The sequence below is a fragment of the Numenius arquata genome, chromosome 12 (assembly GCF_964106895.1).
Source record: "Numenius arquata chromosome 12, bNumArq3.hap1.1, whole genome shotgun sequence".
NCBI classification, from domain to species: Eukaryota; Metazoa; Chordata; class Aves; order Charadriiformes; family Scolopacidae; genus Numenius; species Numenius arquata.
Window position 1 is genome coordinate 23,737,493 of NC_133587.1, and position 23,022 is coordinate 23,760,514.

At 38.5% G+C, this 23,022-nt stretch overlaps 1 protein-coding gene and 1 long non-coding RNA gene across 3 annotated transcripts in view; one reads left to right on the plus strand and one right to left on the minus strand.

The window, feature by feature from the left end:
* Nucleotides 1-23,022, plus strand: part of CACNB2 (calcium voltage-gated channel auxiliary subunit beta 2) — a 268,026-nt gene that overhangs the window by 65,531 nt on the left and 179,473 nt on the right. The window lies entirely within an intron of this gene.
* LOC141470825 (uncharacterized) overlaps nt 19,786-23,022 on the minus strand; it is a 51,937-nt gene continuing 48,700 nt past the window's right edge. The window contains exon 4 of the long non-coding RNA XR_012463505.1: nt 19,786-22,646. This is a non-coding gene — a long non-coding RNA (uncharacterized lncRNA). The remainder of the gene's footprint in view (nt 22,647-23,022) is intronic.

The window sequence follows — 23,022 nt, forward strand, 5'->3', positions numbered from 1 at the left end:
ATCTGTAACATGGACATTTGAAATGGGCAGTGATTTTTAATGTTGGAAAATGTTATGATGAACATTGCAGCAAGTTGTTTTTAGACACAGGTTATCTCCTTTCAATCTCTTTTAGGTTCCAAAGGAAAATAGCAGCTGTCCTCTGAGCAGCAGAGCTACAGAAGCTTGATTTCGTTTTGTTACATGTCCTTTTTTTCTTTTACATATCCCAATGACAATAATTCTTTCTAGGGAAGTGACAGCATGTGCTGTGACTGATTCAAAGTTGTATGTGTGATGATTTCCCAGACATATAGGCAAGATATAGTATAATTGGCCTGGCAGAGCATGTGACACTTGTTTATAATTTAGTATGATTTTGTAATTGTCAGGGGTTTGGGTGTCTCTTATTTTACCCATCTTCTAGTACTTGCCAAGCCTGTAGAAATAAAATAACCTTGAAACTTCCATTATTTGAATTAAATTAACTGACAGGTGCAGAAGCTGATGAGGTGGTGAAAGGGAGAAGGATGGGTGAAAGGAAGGATCACACAATTACATAAACCTTTGTTCCCTAAGAAACCTCATCTGAAAAGCTATGGGAAAGGCCTTCATACATCTTGATCAAAATAAGGCCTCGAGAGCATTCTGCATAAAATAAGAAACTAAAATAGCACGGGTGTCTCTTTAATGTTGTCATGGCATTCATATTATCAGATTCAATACAGCAAATTATTTAACTGTTGGAATATATTCAATAAATCCCTAAGTACAGGAGTGAGTAAACATAGGAACAGAAAAAAAGGGGGAGGGGGTGCAGACTTTGTCTTTAATGAGAAGGAAACCAGTCGGTGACTTTTGAGCTGAGGACTAGAGAGAGATGCTGATAGCGTCTGAGATGGCATTAGAGATGACCTTCACATTTGTCAAACCAGGACAACATTGAAGGAGAAAACAAAGATGACTAGGTGTAGAAGCTGCCAAATATGCTTTGCTAATGAGATTTCTGATACTATCTGTATCTCATATACTATCTGTATATGCATATACCGAAGAATTAGACTTCTCAAGTGGAAACAGTAAGATTGTAGGCAAATCGGAGGAAAGAAGAGAGGATACCACCTAGAAACATGGTATGTTCAAATACCTGTCTAACAGGAAAACCTGAAAAGCAGGCTGCCAGTAGAGAGGATGATGGGTACAAGTAGAGGATCACAAGAAAAGTTGTTGAAATATAGTTGATGCTTCTGGATAACAAAAGACAGAAGGAACTGCAGGCAAAGGGAACAATGGAGCATAAAGAGTCTCAACAGTCATGAAGAAACAAAATGTGTCTGGAATGGAAATCCCTTTAAAGAAGACTAGGTAACTTACGTAGCAGATCCCATAGAGTCTCCTCCTGTGTCAGAGTGGTGGTCCATCTAGCACAGTAGTCTATTTCTAACTGTAGTTAAAAATAATGCTAGTTAGAGAGGGTACGAGAGAGCCTGTCAGCTTTATGAGGTCCCTTGTTCTCCTTGTTTTGTCAGAGGGTATCTCTCTTGACTATTTGCATTTGTATCAGTTTATGTATCTGCTGTCGTGGAATTTTTCCAGGCCTCTCTTCCCTGGTAGTGTTTGTGGTACTGCCAGTGGCAGAAAATTGCAGAAATTCATGCCTGATGTTGTAAGAAGTATTTTATTTTACTTGTTTTACTTTATTTTACTTGTTTGAAACTGATCTAGAAAGTTTGAACTGACTTGCTGGTTGTGATTCTCTGATGTAGACTACAGCTACAGCCAGGATGAGAGCTGGACAGATTCATACAAACCAAGGTTAGTGATCATTTGAGGCAAATTGTTTATTATGTGTCTTTGGAGAGCTTTTAACAGTCTGAAAAATGATCTTGAAAAAATCGCGGTTTATGTTACCTCTCTAGATTAACAGGCACAGTTAGGTTTGCATATTTGCCTCTTCCAGGATCAATTATGATAACAGTGAGGGACTGCCTTATTAAAAGATAATTTTTAAATTATTTAACCCATTTTTTCTCAGAAGTTATGTATGCATAGATGATGTAAGCAAGAAGGTTTTAGTTATTGCTAATTAATTAATACATGCTAACTAGCAAAAATAGCATAGTGATAGATCACTAAATCAAAAGATTTCAGGTAAAAAAGGTTTTGCGCTTTTTCAGTCTACATTGAGAAGTAGTTTTCTGCAACTTCAGCAGCTTTATAAGAAAAAATAAATTAAAAATTGAGCAGTACAGCTCTGAAGTAAAGCCAGCCAACATGAAGCCCTCTTAATGAAAATGAAGACTCCTTAGCGCTATTATTCTTTTCCAGAGAAAGGCTGGCAGAGAAGAGGACGTTTATAACATTAATAGAAAGTCAACAACATTCATTTCTGGTGGTAGACAGGAAGGTGGGAGCCATAGTTGGCAAAAGCTCATTGTCAATGATTAAATCAGCAGACTGTTATTTAAGAATGTTAACTGAATGCAGAAGTCTTGATCTAGTACTGCGTATTTTTTTATATTAAATTTAGTTACTTAGATTTTTCCTGGAGAATACATATTATATATGGATGATACAGTAGAGTTATCCATTTAGAATACTACTAAAAAAGCAGCTGACTGAAGAGGACGTCATTGTGCTCTTTCAAGCAGTGGATGAGTTGGGCATCAACAAAAGTAGGTTCTTGAAAAGCCTTGGGAGGAAATTAGTATGGCACATGATCAGTAAAATGTCACGTGGAGAAAGATGATGTCACTGAAGAGGTCATATTCTTTAGGTTATTTCCAGCACTTTCTGAGAGCCAGATTTTTTCATACTTTTTTTTTTTTGGGTGTGTAATGTATTGTATAATGCGTAGCAAACGCTTTGTAAAAGTTGGACTGTTTTTGAGAATCTCGTATAGGTTTTTTCCATCAATTTCATATGCAAAATAAGGTTTTGGGTTTGTTTTGGTTTTTGAGGAGGAGGGACCGTATCACTTTCTCTACAGTTCACAAACCCAAGAGATTCAGAAGCAGCTTATTCTGCCAAAAAGTCTGGGATGTTTTTGTCATAATTTCTCTGTCACTATAGACCCCTCATACAGTTTTGCGTGGATGCTTAACATGCTTTATTTGTAGATAACTGAGTGGCTTAGAATATCTCAAATGAGTTTCTCTGAAGTGCTGCATGGAAAGAATGTTAAATGGTACTGAGTAAATTATTCTATTTAACAACTAACTAATATGCCAAAAACCTTTAGCTAAAAATAATACATTACTTCATAAATGCTGACTGAAATAAACTACTAAGAAGTGGGCCTGAAAAGCTTTAGAAGAAGAATTACAGTTAAAGCAAATTAAACATTTTGATGTACATTTAGGAATCCATTCAAGTACTTAAAGTGAAGTTGTTATGATGCAACTGGAAAAATCAGACCTAAATATTGGCATGTATAAATTTTAGGGGGAGAGGTCTTTCTGAGGGACAGTGGTTTACAGAGAGTATCCATGCCACTAAGCTGACGTCCTAGAAAAATAGCTCTTAATAATCTTTGAAGGGTCATGGTGATTGGGGAAATTGTATGAGGATTGGAAGAAGGCAAATATAACCGCAGTCATCACGAAGGGTGAGAAGGAGGATCTGCAGAACTAGAGGCTGGTCTGCCTTACCTTGATCCCTGTGAAGGTGATGGGGCAATTCTTCTCGGAAACCATTATTAAACATATGAAGGACAAGCAGGTGATTGGGAGTAGTCAGCATAGATTTACAAAGGGCAGATCAGGCTTGATCAGCTTGACAGCCTTTTACGATGAGATGATTGGCTCAGAAGGGGAGAAGAGTGGATGCTGTTCATCTTGCCTCTGCAAGGTTTTCCAAGCTGTTTCACAGGACATCCTCATAGACAAAATGATGGACTAAATAAGAGGATGGTGAAGTGGACTGAAATCTGTTAGAAGCACCATGCTTGAAGGGTTGTGATCAGTGACATGAAGTCAAGGCCAGCTGGAGGCCAGTCACTAGTTTTGTACCCTAAGGGTGGTCCTGGGGCCAATACCATTTAACCTCTCCGTTAATAGTCTGGATGATTGAGCAGAGTGTACCTTCAGCAAGTCCTTGCAGCAAAGGCCAACAGCCTCCTGGGCTGTATTAGGAAGAGTGCTGCCAGCAGGTCAAGGGAGGTGATCCTTGCCCTCTGCTTAACTGTGGTGAGACGCATCTGGAGTGCTTGGTCCAGTTCTGAGCTCCCTAGGGCAAGACAGACATGGATGTTCTAGAGTGAGTCTAGCCAAGGGCCGCAAGCTTGATAAAAGGCTTGGTGCATGTGTCATATGAGGACAAGCTGCTGGGACTGTTCAGCTGGAGAATGAAAGGCTCCAGGGGATCTTCTTCGTATGTATAACTATCTGAATGGAAGGAGTAAAGATGGAGCTAGATGCTTCTCAGTGGTGCCCCATGACGGGAGGCAATGGGCACAAATTGAAATATAGGAACTTACAATTAAATATAAGAAAAAGCTTTTTCTTATGTTTGAATGATGAAAAATTTTGACAGGTCGCCCAGAGAGGTTATGGAGTGTCCATCACTGGAGATAATTTGAAACTCGCCTGGATGTGGCCCTAAGCAACCTGCTGTAGTTGAGCCTGCTCTGAGCAGGGGGTTGGACTCAATGATCTCCAGCAACTGTTCTGTGATTCTGATGATAAATTGAAATAATAGTTTAATGGAACTTACCTGTAAAGGAACCTGAAGGTAGCATAGGGTGGACAGTCATTTTTCTCTGACTTGTTTTAAGGGGGCATTGTGTCTTGTGTTGTGTTGTTTTGTTTTTGCTTTTTTTTTTTTTTAATCCAGAAAAAGGATTCAGCATGGTTTTATTCTGTCATTGCTCTCATTTGGAATGGATGTGATGCCATTTGAGGTAGTGGGGGCAGCTGTGCCTTGAGCTTGCTGGCACTGAACACTTTAGATGCATCTCATTAGCCCTGGGCAGTCACTTGATCAGATTATGGAAGGTCTGGCCGTCAGCTTTGGGTGACTGTGTGCTGGCAGAGGCTTTACCCAGATAGTGCTGGTTAGCTGAGGAAGCCAATCAAAGTAAATGATAACAATTTTCTGACAGCCTCTTTTTCTTTTCCCACCTTTCAGTTTATATAACCTGTGAAATGAAGCACTTGAGAAGAATACAAATAGCTGTATCACTCATTTACCCTCTAAGGGTTCATTCCTATTCAGCCTTTATGCCAGCCTGTTCATTTAATTTCAGATAAAAACTTATCCTTCCTTGCATACTGTTTCAATATTGGAGAAGCTGCCTCTAAATACTTGAAAATCAAACTTATTGATTACTTCAAAACACTTCTAAAGCTTGTTCTTACTTGTTGTACATCTTGGTATATTTGTCATCACTGTGTCACTGTTTCTTCTTGCTCCCCAAATGTCTGTACCAATCTTTTGAATATTGTTTCGTATGTATATGATAAGGTGCTTTCATTTTGCCCTGTGTGCAAAAATAAAATTATTCACTGAGAACATTAACCTTGATATTGTCTTAATGATAATGGCTAACTAAAAGTTAATTTCAAAAATATATCACAAGAAATATGAAATTAGAAGAATTGATATGTTTCGGTGCATCTTTCGGTGGCTTGGAAGTATTCTGTTTTTCAGTGAGATTTTTCTGATTTTTAGTTATTCTTGGGTTAGGTGCCTTGTTACACCTTCAATTTAAGGTAGTATGGAGGCTTTTATTAGAGTGACAATGTTAAGGGTGTGTTTGGTTGCAGATTTGCCAAGAATCTTTAGATTAGAGTGTTGCAGTTTGCCTAAACGCTGAGCTTGCTGAGAAAGTACAGGAAAGATAGTGATAAAATTTGCTGCCTGAATAGTCATCATTGTTTCTTTGAATGCAGTAAACACTGCTAGACATCACAAATGTGGTAATGAGAATGGGGAAGACAAAAGAAAGGAAAATCCAGTGTGTGTGCTGAAGAAGATTGTAACAGATGTGAACCATCTGATTCTGTATTCACTGCATTGTCCTGTGGGGGCTGTAAACAAAGTGATACTTGCAGGACATAAAATTTTACTGTATTTCAATTACAGATGAGTTTGACTTGGAGATACTGGTGTCCCTTCTATCCCCAAAATAGCCATCCCTCCCTACCCCTCCATAAAAAAGCAACTTAGTCATGTTGAAAAAAAATGTCTTTGGTAATTGTTTGAATTATGGTCATGACAAAGTATTTTAGTAATTTGGGAGTAGGAGGGGAGAGGGACAACCAAACGCGTTTCCTGCCTATGATGAAAGGAGAGATTTTATGGTTGGATTGTGAAATCTTTGGTTGTGAGAGCAGATGCACGTTAATTTGAGTGAAAGTTGTGATACTGGTTTTGTAAGGAACGCTCATGGTTGCTATGGGTCTTCTTGATGAGTTTTAGGAAGAGTTAGAAATATAGATGCATGTATCTTCTTGAGAAGCAATTGAGACTTCCAAAATTAGTTGCTACTTTTTCATATTGTTTGCCTTACCAGTGCAAGAAACACTTAGGCAAAATCAATATTATTGATGATTTCCAAATAAATTTCACAAATATTTAAAAAAAGTATGGCTTTCATATTGCTCTTAGTTTACGTATGGATCTTCCCCAAGAGTAAAAAGTAGTCATTATAAGGAGAGAATATGGAGAACTGATTATTGTGTATGCATGTATGCATCTGCTACAGTATTCTTTCTAGTTTATTTGATTAGCTGTTTTGAACAAGTTGGATTTTTTTTTTAAATGGTAATATTCAATATGTCCTGACTATTGTCATTATTGCTATATTTATTAATGGTTTTGTTAGAATAACTCTGAACAGTCCTGATCTGAAGAGATGAATGGTCTGCATTATTTATTGGTCAGCTTTTCGGCTGTGAAATTGTTACAAGGACACTTCCTTACATGTCATTGTGAAGTACCAACTTCTATCCTTCTGCTAAACATAAATCATTACCTATATAGGAGGTAAAATAAAGCTAACTTAGATTTAGGTGTATAGATTATGTCCTTACATCCACAATTTCCTGTTTTTAATTATATTAGTCTTATTATATTTTTTTTAAGATGCTGAGAGCATCTGCAGGTCCAACTGAGATGAGTTATCAGCGATACATCTTCACTAGCAGTTGTGACACTACACCAAAAGTACATTTGGCTTACAAAAACCAGTCAACACACTGGTGTCCATAAGAAAAAAATAAAGCAAACTACCAAAAAAAACCCCAAACCAGTCAAGCTAGTGATATTTGAATGGCTAAATGTGCATTTTAGTCCCCAAAGACACATAGATGCCTAACACTGCTGATTAATTAATATATATATTTTTTTTTTAGAGGGAAATTGCACATGAAAAAATGTACTTGAAATTGGCAGGCGTTAGGTGCATAAATTGAGTTGTAGTTGCCAGACTTTGGGTTTGGAAATGTTAACTCTCTTAGTTGCGTGATTTCAGTGCAGAGGGAGAAGGCTTCCCATTTCGGTGGGCAGACCTTTGTTATCTTCCACTGGAATAAAGCTCTCTCCCGACTGTTCAGCCAGTTTGAGTACCCACTACCATTTTGCCTACATGCAGATAACTTGCTTTCTTTGGAGCCCCCTCTTTCAAGCTTGGAAACCAAACTGATCTCTGAGAAGCACCAGGTTCTTTTTCTTTACCCTTTTGAGAAGATTTAACCCTTTCATTATCCATCATCACACAGCCTAAATAAAGACGGGGTAGAAATATCTTCTCTAATCTCGAATTTTTTCACTGCAGATTTTAGTAATAAACTCAGTCATGAACTTAAAAAGAAAAGTATCTTTACCTTTTAAAAGTAATATATTGGTTTGCTTATTTTACTTTTTTAAGCATACTCTGTATCCTGTTTTTTAACAAAATGCTGGTGGTGAAAGAGTTAATTTTACCTCAGTGTTAAAAACATAAGTGAATCATGTATTCATCTGGCCGGAGATGTACAGTACTGGACACATTTGAGACTCTTAGACCCCTGCCATAAAGTACTGAAGGATTTAATTTTAAGATATAATACAGCTATTAAGCCTTTTCAGTACTGAAGTATTCGGTCACTCCCAGAATTAGAGTGATGAACTGTGATCATAAACAGGTTAATTTAATCTGACCTGATTTCAGATGTGTCCTCTTATTGCTTTAAGGATAATAATTTTTCATTATATTTATCTTTTCAAAATCATTATTCGTAAGTCTCAATTATCCAAGCATTTAATTATCTCTGTCAGTGTTTTAGGTTGGAAAAAACAAAAAAAGGGGTGTTAATCCCCAAGTCTAAGTGCGTATTCTGAGTTTTGATGTTCTCTCAAGTTCCTTTTTGTAAACAGTATCAGCAGAGGAGACGGTGCCTCTGGTGTGAGTCAGGTAGTAAGGCCACTCAGCAGTCCTGCCTACAATTCATGTCAAACACGTAGTGCCAGACAAAGCATCTGACTATTTGGAGGGTGGTTCTGTAGTCTTGAGAATCCAGAGTGAATTAAAGTCTAGACTCTGTCATTTTTTTTCGGGCTGTTGGGAAGGGATAAATAACAAATCAGATAGGCTCAAGATAGAACAGAGGTAATGCTGAAGCAAGGATGCTCTTGCTGGTTTGTGCATTGTGAGGAAAGCTGTTCTAGCAGCAGCAGCAATAACAGCAGCAGCGGCAGCAGCAGCAGCAGCAAGAGACCTTCGGAAAGCCGGGTGTTGCAGTAGTCTGAGATACAACGATCCTGTTACGTCTCTGTCTTTCCTAAGTTCACAATGGTTGATACAAACCTTACGCCACATGTAGTAAAAGATGTATATGAATATGGAATTTGCTTTGTAATAACTGGATGCTGAGGAAATAAAGACGTGCCTCTGGGTTTTTGTTGATTTTTTTCTGCCCTTTTTTTTTTTTTTTTTTTTTTTAATCATCTGAGACGGAAGAGGTTGATTTACTCAAAGAAAGTAAGTTTCATCTGTCTTCAAGATAATTTAAAACAACAGCTCGGGAGCTAGAGGGTGACTGTTTTTCTACCTGTTTCCTTGCACCTGGGGCTGAAAAGTGAGGAGAGATGGACAGTGTCTCAGAGGAGACGGGAATGACCGAAGCTTGGTGAAAAGCATACACTGATTGTTGTCTGCTGTCCTCTTCATGCAGTGCTGTGGGCTGGTACACCGACGGCGAGTACGGGTTTCCTATGTAAGTTTTCGTTTGTATTAGAATGATGCTAACTTGAATGTTCGGCTCCTAATATATTAGATGGTATGGTATGCCATGCCTCAGGCAGGTATTTTAATGTATATCTGAGAAACCAACCAGAGCACTAAGTATCTGTGAGATAAGTTTTTACAGCACAGAGGCACAAGGATTGTTTTAACAGGTATGAATTTCTTCTAATCTATTTTTTTCCAGGACTTGTTCGTATCAAGAATATGTCTTATTTCAAAATAACCTGCAGTGGTGAAAGGCTGGAAGTCTGACCTTTCTCACTTGTTTCTTAAATTGTGTATTTTTTCTTCCTAGTAGCTCTGCGTAAATGGAGTCGTTAGAAAAGAACATCTCTATTTGTCCATATGTGATAACTGAGAAAGTTATAAGCAATTATGAACTGGAACAAAAGTAATTTGAAAGACCCCGAGGAATATAAAAATCATCTTGTGAGATAGTTCTTTTAGTTCTTTTGCAAAAGAGCAGTAGCACAGTGGCAGAAGTATGGCCTGATGGTTTGCATGGTTTGTTTGCTTTCCAGAACAGGGTATTTCAATACTCTGGTATGATAAGACTGCTCTGTATTGCAAAATGGCTGTCTCTAATAAATTCCACAAGGAAGGCCAGTGCCAAAGCTTAAGTATTAGTAGTGGAAAAGATTGGCAATTACCTGAAATATGTCTGAACTATACTCAGTTGACGTGATAATCTCCTAATTCATTTACGTTTTAACATTCCGTTTCTATTCTGCTGTTCAGTTGTCAGATAGATGTGATAAGAAACAGGAGGCTGAAACGATCTGGCCGAGCTGCAAATTGAAATTGCTGAGTATTTGCAACAAGCAGCTTCTGGCTTGTTGCACAAGAACAAAAATATCAAATAGTTCTGTTGTCAGGAACCCTGTGTGTTTGTGTCATAGAAAGCTCTTTTACACAACGCTTAAAAATGATCACAGAACAAGCAAGGTCATAAATAGGTGTGATCTAAGTCAAAGTTTGTGTAGGGCATTGAGGGAGAGAATAAAATTATTAAAAGGAAAACAAATCTCTTCTTCAGAATATAGTGCAGAGATGTAAACAATTAAAAATATGCGTGTGGTCATAGCTGTTTTGCATAGCTAATTTGACTTTGGATGTATTTTGTTCTCACTGGTGCAACAGTTGATACTCTTCTGTAAAAAGCAGGCAGAAGCATGGAGATTCAGATGAGAGCTTTGCTCAAGGTTTGAACACTGCTTACGTACAGTATTTTGCATAAATTCTGCAAAACCCAATGTGTACTTAATTTTAATCATCAATTCAATGTGAAATAAAAACTGTTATGCAGATACTTATTTGATGTATAGCTGTTCTCATTGTAATGCAGAAATTGAAATATGAATGCATTGAAATTACTTCTTATTTGTTAGCTCTCTCATGCCAGTGGAGTTTAGGACATATGAAAATAATGACCTCTTGGGATGCATCACCCACCCTTTCATTTCTCCTCGTTACTGGTACTTAACAGTAGCACCAACCACTGTGAATAATGTTATCTAGGCAGAACATTTGCTTGTTTGCAAAGTACTTTTCACAACCTGGAAGCGTCAGAATATTCGTTTATGAACCACCATGACATCTATTTGGGTTTAGTCTCAGACTAAACACGTTAAACTCCATGAACTCCATCATTTTTTGGATGTTTGTGGGTAATGGAGAGAAAGATGCTGAGCGAATATCTCATGAAGTACCAACGTTTGTACCTTATTTTGTGATGCTTCCTGTGTAAAGGGTATTGGGCAATGCTGTTGGGCCTCATGGTATTCTGAGGACCTCACTAACTGGTTACAAAAAAGAAGGTTGCACCATCTTACTTAGGATAAGTCAAATGGAGTTTGCCCTTGACCTTTTTGGTCCGAACCCATTACATGAAAGATGACCGTGTTCTCAAATAACTTAATAACAATGAAAATTCTCTCTGTTGTTTGAATCCTTGATTATCCAAACCCGTTATTATTGAATTTTTTTGGTGCTCCCTACGGCGTTGGGCTAATTGAGGTTATACTGTGTGAGTCTCTCGGGATGAAAGCACAGAAATTAAAGTTAGCATAGATATGACCCTTTTTATTAACGACTGACTCACTGGGGAAAAACATCAGACTTTTATTCTGGGTTATTAGTTTACAGTTCTTAAGTTGCTTGTGAATTGCAGTGGTGAATGATCCAACTTTGAAGTCTTAGAAGTTGTGGGGTTTTTTTTATTTTGGGGGGAGTTTAAGATCTTTTACTTTATGTATCCCAAACCGTATGACCAAATCTGACTTTTTTTTTTTTTTTGCAATCAATACAGGTCCAGGTCCTAAAAACTGTGCAGATCTTAGGCATACTCAATCCATTTGATGGTCTTTTGGGTCAGGAATAGACAGATCACTGCAATTAGTTATGTGGGCTCACATGGGTTCTTTGGAGGAGCAGCATTATTGGTGGAGAAGACGGTTCTATTCTTATGTTGCTCCTTTTTATGATCTTCTGTATGTCAGACTCTCATGTATAGAGATTAGTCCTGCGTCTGTGTGCAGGGATAAAATCGAAGGCCTGGATGGATTGTATCCATCTTTACCTTCTCTCCAGGTTTTGCTGCTATTGAGTGATGTGCTGACCACATGGTGTTAACAAGATTAAATTTGGCTCAGATGTTCTCCCCAGGCTTTCCCGGTCATGGACTCTTCCTTCAGCATGTCACCACGTACTGCCTGTGTCCACTAAGTTTCTACTCTTCCTCTTCCTCTTCTGAGAGTTTCTCTCTGTGGGTGGGTAATCAGGGTGATGGAGGGGGCTATTTAATGTGTTATGTTTAATACATTATGGCATAATCTGCAACTTCTAATGGTAAGGTGTGTCATGTGGGCATTATGATTGCATGCTAATACTCAATTCCAGAAATAAAGACCCCTATATTGGACATTTTCATGGCAAAAGCTGGAGATAATTCCAAATAACATCTTCACCTTACTCCTTTAGTTGTGTCTGTGAGATGGGGTCGTGCCATTTGTCAAATGGGATCCAGTTGGGGTAGTATGGAGGAGCAGCTTGTCCCAGTGGACAAGCACATCTCTTTCTGGAATGTGGAATCTGAAACATTCGTACTAATTATATGTTGCTCAAAAATGTTTTCATAACTCTTACTGCCAGCATGTCACAGAACATCTAAAAGCACTAGAGCCTGAAGACTGACCAGTATACTTCAGCTTTCAAACTTTAGAGCAGTCTGTCCACCTGTTGGTCCAACCTTCAGGAGAAGTTGCAATCTGATGGAAGTCACTGAGGAATCTTGCACTGTCTTCAGCTCTTCTCCCTGGAAGATTCTGGAAATGAGGGCTATTTGAACACAGAGTCCAAGATATTTCCAGCATCTGCATGTTTCTGAGCCGAGCAATGAGCTGCAGACCACTTTGTACGTAATGTAATGACTGTACTTACTGCTGTGAGTGGTCTCATTTGCAGTGGTGCAATGTACCTGTCAAAATGGAAAAAATTGCATATATGGCAGTGTAATAGGGGTTGACTCTGAACTTTTTATCCATGGCAAGTGAAAGCGATGACAGGTACAGGAGGAGAGTCCTTAACAGTTTCTTGAAAGACTCTTCAAGACAGTGGTCTTGCAAGTAACCTCATGCTTAGCTGGAAGTCACCTCCTGGAGTATACAAAATGGGTAAATCCAAGCGCATTGATCACGTTAGTGTGCTGCAAAGCGGAGTGTATGGCAGAGCATCCTGGCTTCCCAGGGGGTGGGTGTGTTTGCAGAATGCGGGTTTATTTACTCTTACAACCAGAAGTAGGTGGATGTAGCCAGGGAAGGGCCAGCATACGATAATCTGGATAGGCAGCCATAGGCTGGAATCTGTTGTATTTTTAATAACAGCTTAAAATCTTTAGTTGTCTGGATTTCCCAACACTGTATTTAATACTTATTTAGTAGTTTGAAAACTCATCTTGTTGACTTTTTGCCTTTTTATCTGTTTTTTTTCTTTTTTTTTTGTTTTAGAATTATCAAATGTCATTTTTGCTTAGCTGAAACGACTGTTGAGAATAAGCCTGAGAGAATGTTTTAAAGACTTTTCTCAGATGTACAACTAATTTCATAAAGCATGGAGATGATGTCTAGAAGACAAATATTCATTACTCTGACTCTAATCCTTAACAAAAGACTATTACAATTCGATAGAAAAAAAACCCCAAAACACCTTAAAAATGCATTCTAAAACAATCTAAACATTATTTAAAGATTAGTAGTGAAATTTATGCTATGGTTTGCACTGTATGTTTTAATTTAATGTAATTAAGGATGTCGATACGGTTTTGTTTCAAGATTCTTCTTTTCTAGTGGTGGGGACTGTATTTGGAGAGCTTTCTGCCTGCAGCAGCAAGCAGGATCCAGACAGCAGGCTTTTTGTGCCTGCGTCTGGAGGATATCTCAGACCTCCTGAGGGAATGTTCTCTTTTTGGTGTTATTAGATGTGGACTAGGGTTTTTTGTCTGTTCCTCTTGAAACTCTAATCTTTTCCATCTATCACTTAATCATGTTTCTCACCAGACCATTCTTTATCATAGCAGATGCTGTCCTTCTCCTTGTTCCTTTTGCTCACTACCTGCCAATCTCTTCTTCATTGTTGATTTATAGGGTTATTTTTTCCAAATATAGCTACTTTTTTTTTTTTTTTCTCTGGTTTTGACACGCAGAAATCTTGCTTCACTTTTACACTCTTCTTTTCCATCTGTTGATATTAGCCTTTGTCTTGTATTTTCCCTTCCCAAGACTTCACCTGCCAGGGGTATTTTTATGACCCTTAATACTCCTGTGCCATCAACCATAGCCTTGCATCTATCCCTCTTCTTTTCTCCATTGCTGCCCTTGTCAGATTTAGTGGAAGTTTCAGCTGTTCGCAAGCAGAAGTCGCAGCCTAAGGCAGCTGTTGATGAACCATTGTTATTACAAGGATTTACCTCCACGATTCTCCTGCGGAGGTATTGTAGGCAGAAGAACAACATGCTGGGGAGGAGGATGGAAAGTATAAAGAAGTTGCAGTTTTCTGATGATGAGAAATAAATGACATATTTTAGCATATACATGGTATATTTACACCTTAAAGGATTTGGCTGGACTAGCAAAAATAGTCCTTTAACCATATTAAGTGACTGTACTGCCCTTGGTACCAGGCGAGCGTGGTTAACAAAACTGTTAGGGAGCAACTCATAATCTCTGGATTTGGAGGATACTTTCTGTATTTTAAATATCTACGGAAAATCCTTTTGCAATCTTTTCTGTAGCCTGCTTTTCGAATATTTTACTTTGGTAGCATGGGAAGAAAACAGTAAGTGAATGAAGTGGAGTAAACTGGTGTGGCAATATTTAAAGGGGAAGTGACCTGAACGAAGACTCTTGTCAGTCATTGTATACCAGCCAAACCAGGGGAAACTTTGTACTGCCCAAATTAAGGGGAAATCAATTCCCTTTATGTGCAGTTACTCTGCTACAATTGTCTAACAGTCTATATTCATTATGTTTGGGAGTATTACTCAAGCTAAACTTTTTCCATAGCAGCTCCAGTCTTCCAAGTGAAACTTCACACGTTTGCTCCAATTGTTTTGGTTTTTTTCCTTTTACATATTTGTTTGTCATAATTTCTAATTTTTGACTCCTGTGGCTGTGCTTAAATGATTGTGTTCCAATTTACTAGCATAGAGTTTGGACTAAAAACCCTCTGTTTAAAGAAAAAAAAAAAAAAGAACATATTTTCTTGTCCTCCTTTAAATTCTTTCTTCTTGCTGCATTCCCTAGGTACAACCTTTGAATTTAATTAACTAGCAAAAGGGACTTCTTTTGAAAAACTTTCTTACATTTAGGAGAATTAAATGGAACACTTATAGCTCATTGTGCATTCTGCAGTAAAATTATGTAACAACATGGCTGGTGGATAAAATATTGTGACAATATATGCAATAAGGACCTGATCTCTTTCATTTTTTATGTAATGTAACTGCTTGAATAATAGATGTAAAATATTTAAAATTTCAAGTCAGTAGCAATAACAATTTTAAATATTCTAAAATAAAGAATTAGAGAACCCCATTTTAGTTATTTTGTTCTGTCCTTATCTGTTAAGGCTGAATTCATATTTCCATTGGTAATACTATCACTAATTGCTAAACTGGGGCATTATCTTTTTTTACCCTCCACTAATTTGGGTATATCAAAGTAGTGACATTATTTGCATTGTTTCTGGCAAGAAAAACTCAGACTTGTGAAATCAAGCCGCTTCCCTTGTAACCTCCTCCTCCTATACCAGTAGCACCCTTGACTTTGATTTTATGCATCTTATTTTAATGTTAGAGTTTTCTGAAGCTGTATTTTAAATAAGTTGTTCTTAAAAAGGCTATGTGTTTTCTGAAACCTATGTTTCAGAAAACCTATTCATGAAAATAAGTTGCAAATTCGTAATAACTCATACAGTATGTTCTCCAACTCTCCTGGCGTTAATAAGTGGGAATCGGGACTTGTAACCTCTGTCTCCAGAGCCGCCAGGGATTCATCCTGTGGCTGTGGACAAATCATGTGGAAAGAGGCCTGAGATGCTTCCTTTCCACAAAGCTGTGATTCTTTGGTGGAGGGGAAAATCCCGCTGCACCAGGACATGTGCAGGAGTATAACATTTTCTACAAGACCTGAAAAAAAGTGTTTGTTAAAAGTAAACACTTAAAACTTAAGAGACTGTTACAAATAAAATATAACCCATTTTCATCCTTCATTTCTTTTTTGGCTCACAGTCTTCTTAACCTCTGCGTTTTCTCCCATTTCATACACTGTGAGCTTTGCTATCCTCACTTGGTAAAAATGTTTTTCTCCTTTCTTCTTAGTCTGGTTTGGGTTTTTTTGTGTCCTCTACCGACTGTATTTTTTCCCTTCAACATTTACTTTTTCTTTCTGCTCTTCTTGGGTGTAATGTCTTTGGGTACAGTGCTTACTGACTTCGGTGTTGGAGGAAAAATTTAAGTATTCTTGGCAATTTTAATACATTTTCTGATGAGTTGGAATTCCATAACAATTTCATGAGACTGTGAAGTCATGATAAATTAACTGGCTGTCTTACAATACTAATTGAGTCTCCTGACTTCGCTGAGGAAGATTGCCATCTTTAATGCCTTTCCTACTATCTTTATACTAAACCGGAGTAGCAAAATTAATAACTTTCTAAAAGGGAAATGAGAGGAAAATAAAAAAAAAATACTTTTAGATTTGAGTTTTAAAAATAGATTTGGTGAAGCGCTGAACATCACAAGAGTGCTTCAATGAGCAGAATCTTCTGGAAAGGGTCTTGCAATGGTTCTGGTGTGATTCAACATACCCTCCCAGCAGGAATGCTGAAGGAAAAGGGAGTTGTTGGCTAGTGAATGAAACAAGAAACAGAGCATGTCATGGTCAAGATAGGCTGGAAGAGGTCAAACAAGATAACTGACAGAAGGTCAGTTCTTTGCTTCATCTTAAAAGAAAGAACCCATTTTATTTATGTAATGGGTTAATGTGCCTTTTATGTGTACCAGAAAAATCAGCTTTTGGCTTTTGTGGAGTACTTAAAAAGTTTTGCTAGTCAAGGCAAGATGAAATTAAATTAGGGCTAAGGGTCAAGGAGATGTTTTGGTTTGCATTGGTTTGAGCATATAATTTACACCTCAGTGAACGAGCTCACTTGTAGAGATCTTTTATATGTCATTCCTAGTCACACCCAGTTATTTGAACATTATTCATGGACGCAGATACTGCCAGGAGTGTCCAGGATGTAGATGTTAATAACTCTGATGGTTACAACATTATCTTTTCTGTCCAGTTCAGCCAAGCACACACTGCTGTAAGAAACGGATTATTCATGGAGCTATGACATCAGGTAGCAGGCCCTTTATACTGAAAGTGCTGTATTAATGGTTTGTGTGCCTATTCTTTCTTTAAAAATAGCTAGTCGTCAGGGTTGAGTAGTTTTTACACACTCTTCCTCTAGATGGAACCACTCTGCTGCTTCACTTGGCTGTAATACCATTTGTTTAACAGCTGAAGAAACCGCTGCAGCACGTATTTGCAATCGTTGTGTCTGCGTTCAAGTGTGCACACGTGGCTGGGAGCATGCCGTGTGGAGCTGGAGCCTTGACGCGAAAGTAGGAATGCTCTTGGGCTTTGTGTTGCTTCCAGAAATAAATAATTTGAAGGTAGTGTTTGCAAACTTTGATCTCTTATAGAGTAGTGAAAATTGTTGTCTTTATGGGAGTAGTGACCTACTTACTCTACATCTGGTGAAATGCAGTCAGATGTTTCATCTTGTCCCTCGTCTCTGTAAAGTCTATTTCAGAGTTTATAACCAGACTGTTAGCAATAACACTGACCATCTTCACATTTTATAATCTTTTCTCTTTATGGGTTTGTGCACAGAAGTTGGTCTACTGTATCAGGCATTGATACCTCTATTTTCAGTAGAATAATCTTGCTTCATTTATTACTCCTCTATTTCCATTTTTTTCCTCAGAAACTATCCCAGTTAAAATAACTTTCTTTTTCTTTACTAATGTTTTTCCCATATTTTGTGATTATGTGGGGTTTTTATCAGTAAGTTGTGTATACAACTTTTTCAAGGTTTCTGTGTTTTTGCCTGACTTGGAAATAAGTGGGTCCTTTAACTCCTACCTTCCCAGCTGTAAATGTGAGCTAAATGTATTATATAATATACTCTTAATGTTGTTTTTATTTAATTAATGTGCGAGCCACAGATTTTACTGAAACTGGATATTTTACTGTTTCTAAGAGCAACATTTATGTACAAGACTTGGCCCACTGCAGGTCATGTAAAAGATTCAGAAGATAAACTAGTTGGATTAATTATCTGCCTAATCAGAATCAAACATCGTGAAAGGTTGTCCAAAAGAGAAGGAAGAAAAAAATGATGTGGTACAATTAATCTCATGGGGTTTATATTTATTTACTGGTGCTGATTTTGTGTAGGGCCATGCTATCTCAGCACACTTTCAGTATTCTGGGATGAGAAAGTAAAATATGGCAGTTATTCACAACTCAGGAATGTAAAGTCTCTTGCCTAAAGCAAGTAAATTAGATTAATTTAAGGTCTATGTGAGGGAATTGTAATGGAGTGTTGCTTGCCAAAACTAGATCCAGACTCCAGCAAGCTGGAGAAAGTACAACCAGGACTGCTTTCAGCCACCAAGCCTGGTTCAGTTTCAGCTTGTTAGGGCAGGACGTCTGTGCCAACCCAGCAGCAGGGACCTCAGTGGTACCGAGAAGAGCGTAGAATAGAATCATAGCAGCATTTTGGTTGAAAGAGACCTTTAAGATCATCAAGTCAAACTGTTAACCTAGCACTGCCAAATCCACCACTAAACTGTGTCCCTCAGCACTGCATCTACACGTCTTTCAAATACCTCCAGGGATGGTGACTCAACCACTTCCCTGGGCAGCCTGTTCCAATGCTTGACAACCGTTTCCGTGAAGACATTTCTCCTAATAGCCAATCTAAACCTCCCCTGGAGCAACTTCAGGCCATTTCCTCTTGTCCTGTCACTTGTTACTTGGGAGAAGAGAGCGATCCCCACCTACCTACAACCTCCTTTCAGGTAGTTGTAGGGAGGTAGGAAAGTGTGGGCCTTCCTGTGCAAGGTAAACCCGTCTCTAAACACGTCGCTCTGAAGTCTTGGAGATCAATGTGAATATCGGGGTTCACACGTTTTGTCAAAATGAAGTTTCAAGACTTTGCTGGTGGCTGTGCTTTGCTGTGAAGGAGGACAGAGGAGAGACCCCACCAGAGGCCATTGCTGCTGTGGTCGCTGCCTGCCTCCTGCCTACATCCCTTCTGCTGATGTGGGGAACAGCCTTCCCTGTGCAGGAGGAGGAGACGGGAGAGACGCTGCCTCTTTCCCAGCCTAAATCTAAGATATATTGCAGCCCCAGCATTACATACTGTGAATTATGTAGAGCTAGAGATGTTTGTGTTAAGTTATGGGCTTTACAAGAATCTCTTCCATTTTTTCTTCACAAACCCTTTTGGTTTGCGGAGGCGGTCTGTCCCCCTGGCTGTTCTCTGGGCTCAGGAGGCTGCTCTCTGACACCACTCGCAACCCCTCACTCCTGTTAACAGGCACCATAAATTGCTGAACATCATTCAGCCACATGCTAGTCCCCATCACTTTCATCCATCAGTGCCCAGGATGTGCTCCTGAGCTCGCTCTGCCGCTGGAACATTTCATTCGGCGCATGAAAGATGATGTCATTTGTGGCTTTTTCCCAGTACAATACTTCTGATTATATTGGATTGTGTTGGGCAGCCCAGGAGGATAATCTGTGTATGTAATACATAAATATTACCTGGACAAGCTGAACTTTATTTAATTACCTTTTCTTTGTCCCCCATTTCTGCCTGTTCTCCTCAGAACCTCTCACTGACTTTTAACTGCAAGTGTATTATAAGCCAGAGGCAGGTGCTTTCCCTTCGTCTGTCCTGGACTGGCTGCTCGCACCACGCTTGCTGCCTTCCCTGCACATAGATGCTAAAACACGAGAAGCAGAGATGCAGATTCATCGTATCATTTTGTTTATAGCAAATATAAATAAGCATGAGAAAGGTGAGATCAGAAAAGGCTGTAAAAGCCAGTATCTTTCTTGATGTACAGTCTTCAAGGTGGCAAATGTTGTCATCTTTGTTTTTAAGAGCAAGTTTCAGAGCATTGTTGTTTTGAAATCCTTGCTTCACGGTATGTTGCTTGTCACTGAGGAGCGATGTGACATGGTGGAACAGATTCTAATTTGTACTGGCTTTTCACTGATGATTTCATTGATTAAAGTACGCCATTGTGTGAGTTTAAAATGAAACTGTCTCTCTGAAAGGCTTGCATAGTTCTAGTAGTGATTTTGAATGTCACTGCTCTGAACTTCACTGCTCGTTTTCAGCTATTTGGGCTTGGGATACTTGATGATGTTGTCTAGTAGCAAAAGAGAAGGAAATCCTACTTATGGAAGGAGGCTGGATTTGTCTACGCTGTGTCTGATACCAAAAAAACCCAAAACAAAACAATTGAACATTGCATACATTCAGCATTCTGTCCTTTTCAAACATTGAACGTGTACCTGAAGGTTTTATAATCTCTGTTATTGCTGTAGTTTAGAGTATTTGGCTTTTCAGCCAGTGAATTTTCAATCAATGCGAGACATGGCCACAGGAAAATAGTCTCATCTGATGGTGTATTAAATTAGTGTTAGAAGTAAAGAAAAAGTTAAAATATTTTTTTTTGTTTCCCCAAGCACCTTTATACTCTTTCGTGGCTTTGCTTATGTGTGTATGTTGTGCTTGTTGTTTTGTTATATACAATACTGCGAATGAGTCATCGTAGCTTCTCTCTGTGTGTGTTCTGAAGGAATTGTTGCAGTAGTCGTAAGACAACGAACAGAAAAATAAAAAGGAAAATTTTCAAGTTGTTATGCCAGTAAGTTGTAGTAAAGGATACTGGCCAACTATTCAAATAAATAAAAGCACTAAAAAGCATTTATTTGCTGTAAATATACTTGGATGAGAGATGCATACAGAAGGGTTAGGGTAGTAGGTTTTATAGTGTACTCACTGTACTTTTGATTTTGTTATTGGATTGTTGTGTAATAAGAATTACACAACACTTATCAGGCATGTAGGAGAAAATTAACAGACCCCAGAATTCTATTGCTCACCAAGGCTTGAGGAATTTTGTTTTATCAAAATGTTCTAAGAATTCATAAATTACCGCAGTAATTGATATCTTCCTTTAACATTTTCTTCTTTCCCAGAAATGCTTGATTTGGCATTACCATTGATTATTGATTGATGCTTTTGATTAGTTTTCTTTGTGATTTTGAATACAATACGTGACACTTGCCAAGTATTAGATCTCAGTTCTTTGTGTATTTTTAGTACTTCCATTATTACTTAGATGCAATGAACTGAAATACCACTGAAATATTACATTTACATACTCATTGAGTTTTTCTTTGCTGTGAGCATATCATTAATTTTCTACTTATAAATATCCAATGTGAACTTTTTAGTAGCCTCTAAAGCATCATGCAGAAGCTTGTAAAAATCATAGATATTTTCTGTTTTCCATTTCTTTTGGTGAACCTCTTTTTTTTTAAAAACTTTCTGTATTATTATGAAACCTCTATGCTTGTTCTTTGTACTGCTGAATAGGACAGATATGGAAAGAATTTTGTTGTCCTACGTACCTTAGAAACTAACTAATGGAAATAGGTACTGCATGTTATTAATATCCATAGAATTTCTTCCTGTTCTGAGAAACATAATCCCCGAGTCATCTGCAGTATCTCAGACAATATATTTTGAAAATATGAATGATGATTATAACCTTATGACAGCTGCTGAAGAATTAATTTTAAATCAAACTTTGAGTTACTGGGATTTTGGTTGGTTTCACAGGGTTGTAGTTAAAAGGGATTCTGGCTCCCTAGAAAAATCCATCCCATTTTCTTCCCTGCCTGCTGGGCTGTGCTGGCATGGTGGCAGCCTTCTCACCTTGCTACCCAACTCCTCCTTTCATCCCATATGCATCAGCTCTCAAATTGTGCAACTTGGAGTTTTTTTTCCACAGCTGTAGTCTCCATTCCAGAAGAGGTTGTTTGGAATAAGGTTAGAGCAAATAAGCTGATCTTTTCAGAAATACTAGTTACAAGTGTGATTTGGAATAGGCTGTGAGGATCTGCTTACGGTGAGGGGTCAGTGTGCCACTGTCCTGTGTTGGGCTGTCCGAGCATGGTGGTGGCAGCGCTGGTGGCTGGGGCTGACAGGAGGGACAGGGAGGCTGGGGGCTCGAGGAGGATGGAGGGGAGTGCAGTCACAAGTCATTGGGTAGCAGAGACGGGATGACCACTGAGAAACGGAGCTGGTGGGGACAGCAGGAGGAGGAGGAGGAGAAAGGACCGGTGTCTGAGCTGCAGTGTCTTTCTAGTATCAGAAAGCAGAAGACCATATGTCTTACCCTTTTGAGACTTGGCCTATGTAGAGAATAACAGTTATGGTTTGTCAGCCCATATCTCAGGTTCTTGTGTTGTGTATGAAGGCTTTTCTTTAATGATCTTCATTAAGCAGCACAGTCTTCTATAACATTTATCTAATTGCTTCACAAATTTTAATGACCATATTTACAGCATTTCTTTTCAAGATTATGTTGTTATTTCTGTTTTATATCTGGAGAGCAGACGTGTTAATTCCAGTGTCTGCTTATTTTGAGGAGCCAAATTGAAATGACTCTGGCAACCTGTGTCTGCTTCAGCCCCAGCTCGGAACTGAGGGCAGTTGTGGGCAGTACCGTGAAGCTTGTTCCAATCAAAATCATTCTGTACGTTCATGTAGTTTCTGGTGGCGATGGTGCTGGGAATTTTATTAAAACCTGTAACAAATGAAAAAAAAGGAAAACCTCTGCATTACAAAGTGTTGAGATTAGGAAATCAGTTATTTGAAAGCTGGAACACCCTTCAGTTTTGTGTATGTGCTGCTGTGCAGTATTTAAAGACCAAGAACCACATTCTTTTTTTCCTAAGATCACAACTATATTCATCACTGAATGGCTGATACTCAGGAAAAAAAAAAAAAATTCTTGATGTGAGGCATCACTTTGTTGCTGAAGTAGGAGCTCAGTAAGTGAATGTAGGACAGGAAGAGAGAGGATAGTTTCATGAATAAGACAGAAATGGATTTGGTGCTTGTTTGGCTCAAGAGCCAAAGGCAAGGCTGGATGTTTTGCTTAAGTCAGAGATTCAGATCAT